Here is a 3,700-nt window from a genome sequence, read left to right on the forward strand (position 1 = left end):
ATTATGTCGGATGAACCACGGGATTCCAAGAATGATGGTATGGTTGGGGGAAGTTATAAGATCAAAGGAGATGTGTTCCTGATGGTTACCGATCTGTAGATTCAGCATCAGGGTAGTTGTATCTACTGGACCTGATGATATCAAAGATCCGTCCACCGTGTGTACTTGTTCTGGAATCTCCTTAGGTTGTATAGGAACTTGTTGAGTAGTGGCCCACTTATTATCCATATAAATACCACTAGCTCCACAATCTAGTAGTGCCATAGTCTTCTCTTGACGGCCATCAGGTAATTGTAACAAGACTGGTAAAATGAACAAGGATGTGGTATTGTCATTGAAAGAACTGATGGAAGGTATAGCTGCAAATCCCGTCCCCTCCCTTCTTACAGAGGACGGGAAGCGGCGTTTCCCGATGGTCTTGATGGACGTACTGGACAGGTACGCAGTATGTGGCCGGCAGAACCGCAGTATAAACACAAACCTTTCTTTCGTCTATCTTCTCGTTCGCTAGCGGAGAGAGGGCCTCGAGTTGTATCCACCTGCATGGGTTCTCCTTCGGTGTCTCTGACAGGAGGGCGAGGTTCCTCAGAACGATGCGAAAAAACTTGTGAGGTGCTTGGTGGAAAAGACCCTCTGCTCTTTCTCTTCTCTGTTCTCCGTTCCTGAAGGCGATACTCGATGGAGAGGGCTTGATCCATCAGGCCACGAAGATCTTCCACTCTGGTGGAATGTACTAGTTCATCTTTTATTTCTTCTTTGAGTCCTCTACGAAACAAAGTCAACAAAGTACGTTCCACCCAGGTGGTCTCTGCCGCTAGTTGACGAAAGCGTGTAATGTATTGAAGGACATCTTGTGAACCTTGATGAATATCGCATAAGGCTTCTTCCGCTGAAGCCTCCAATCCCGGACGACTAAACATCAGCTTGAAGCGGTTCACAAAGGCGGAATAATCCGACAATACCGGATCGTTAGATGATACCATTGGGGTTGCCCAGGCCAAGGCAGGACCAGATAAGGCACTGATGAGATAACCCACCTTTGTTCTGTCATGGGAGAATTGGGTGGGTCGGAAGGCGAAGTACACTGTTAAGGAATCAAGGAACTCATGCAGCTTGGTTGGTTCACCAGAAAAACGATGGGTAGAGGCGGAGAGCGTCGGAACATCACCACTGCGGAAAGCCAAAGCCTGTCGCAGCGCAGCATTCTCACTACGTAGTTGCTGTAATTCTTGAGCTTGTTGCTGAATTGTAGTTAGAAGAGCTTGATCCGGATCTGCAGCAGCTACCACAGTGTCTTCCATGGTGTTAGAAGACGTCGGGATGGTTGGGCGCTGCAATCTGTCACGACTCACGTGCTGCTTGCGCCTGGAGTTTGCAGATCTTGAGGCGTGGATCTTGAGAGTTCGACTTTGGCCCAAAAAGGGGCGACTCTTTCTGGTAGCCACGGTGCTGTAGGCAAGGGAAACGCCAAGGACAGACCGTGACCGTGAGAAAGTAGCGCCAGAGGGAAAAACCCCTTCAGAAGAAGAGGAAAAAACCTCCAAGAAGATTCGCAGAGGATTCCTGAAACAAGAACAGAGGAACAGGAATCAAAAGAACTGACGTAATAACACAGAAATGGCGAAATCCAGAGCTAAAGGCTAGGAAATCAGGAGCGAGGACACTAACTGAACAGAAAGTGTTGCAGCGCAAGGAGGAGAAGAAAACACCACCCTTAAATACCATAAAACAGGAAGTGACCCACAGGAAGAAAAAGGACACCATCTTGGATAGGGAAAAGTAGATAGAATAGACTGGAGCAGAAACCATAGAGAATAGGGAAGGAGGAATGCTGGGAAGACAAGGGTAACCTGGGAAGGGGAAAAGACATAAAGGAAAGAGTAAGAAACAGACCCAAAAAGGAAGAAGACAGAAGAAAGAAGAAAAGGAGCCCAAACAGGTAAGAGGGGTCAGGAGACCCCAACAAAACGGAGGGAGAGAGCAGCGCGAGGCCCCAAGTAAGCCCTGGGGCCTCGTAGTGTGCAGGAAAGGCTCGGGGCGCGCCGCGTCTTAAAGACGCGAAGCGCGGCCCGAGCCGAACGCGCGGCTTGTGCCGAACGCTCGGCTCGCGCCACGCGGTGCGGCGCGACATAATCTGTTTCTTTGTTCAGAAATTGATGGAAACCGATTATAAATGGCAAGAAAACCGAACAAGGTTGACTGAATTCATTTTCTTTGGCTTCGCAAGTCTTACACAATATCATAGATTTTTGTTTGTCATGATTTTACTAGTTTACATAAGTACTCTGCTTACAAACATGGCCATTGTATCAGTAATATATGTGGATCCGCACCTACAGTCACCCATGTATTTCTTCTTCATGAACTTGTCGCTGCTCGACATCTCTTTCACCTCAGTCACTTCACCAAAATTGCTATCCATCTTTGTGGGGCATCGCAGACTTATCTCCTACAATGGTTGCATGTCCCAGTTGTATTTCGTTATGTCTCTCACAAGCACTTAATTTTACCTACTCACAGCCATGGCTTACGACCGCTATGTTGCAATCTGCAACCCGCTGAGATACTCATCGATAATGAACAAGAAGGTCTGTGTCCTGCTGGCGGCTATTTCTTGGTCAGTTGGTTTTATTGGCATTTTACCACCAATGGTCGTGGTATTTAGGCTCTCATTTTGTAATTCTAATATAATTGATCATTTCTTTTGCGATCTTAGAGCCCTTGTAAAGCTATTGTGTGGTGACACATGGATAGTGGAAATTGTCATCTATGTAGAGACTATGATCATAGGAGTTATCCCATTTCTTCTAACTCTGATGTCATACACATGTATCATCTCCACCATCACGAAGATCCGCACTTCTGACGGAAGATGGAAAACATTCTCCACCTGCGCGTCCCACCTGACTGTGGTAGTTATATTTTACGGAACCGTCAATTGTACCTACTTGCAACCTACCACGTCTAATCAACAATACCAAGACAAGTTGTTTTCTTTGCTATATACCACTTTCATTCCTTTGTCCAACCCTTTAATTTACACCTTGAGAAACAAGGAGGTAAAGAGGGCCCTAAAAAAGTTGCCACTTAAATGGTTGTGTTGATCGACAAAGAATACAATTGAGGAACCATTTTCTAAAGAGCTTAGCTAAATGATGACATTTTATGTTTTTCTAACAGTGCAAATTGGATAATAAAGATATAAGACCAAGGTTACAGTTTACTAGGTTTGCTTCATACGGTGTGATGGAATCCAGGAGTCCTTGTAATCTATGGATCCTTGTCATGCACTAAAAAAAAAGAGTTTTTTGAGTTTTTATGTTTTCAAAATAAAAACACAATTCTGTTGAATAGATTTACTCACCTAAATACTAATAACAAGTTCCTTATAACACGTTTTAATCAGAATGTCAAGACACAAATGAGATCATGCAACTTATGTTTTATTTAAATACATCATAACATTTTGATATTTCCAGTATGTTAAAAATCTGGGTGAAATGTGCTGTTGAAAGTTCACTGCACATTTCGCAAATGTAAATAAACTAATAGTTTGTGTGTTCAAATGATTTATTGTGTAGGCGGTCAGTGGATGCTTCTATTCATAGACAATTTTGATGTACACAATATTACACAATATATTCAAAATATATTCACCCTTTTTACAGCCACACTGGTTTCTTCAAATAAGAAGTTACTT

The 3,700-nt window shown here is 43.9% G+C and overlaps 1 pseudogene; it reads left to right on the forward strand.

Moving 5' to 3' along the window:
* Positions 1–2,156: 2,156 nt before the first annotated feature.
* On the forward strand, positions 2,157–3,104 carry LOC138246723 (olfactory receptor 5V1-like; annotated as a pseudogene).
* The last annotated feature ends 596 nt before the right edge of the window (positions 3,105–3,700 follow it).

The sequence above is a fragment of the Pleurodeles waltl genome, chromosome 7, assembly GCF_031143425.1.
Source record: "Pleurodeles waltl isolate 20211129_DDA chromosome 7, aPleWal1.hap1.20221129, whole genome shotgun sequence".
Taxonomy (NCBI): domain Eukaryota; kingdom Metazoa; phylum Chordata; class Amphibia; order Caudata; family Salamandridae; genus Pleurodeles; species Pleurodeles waltl.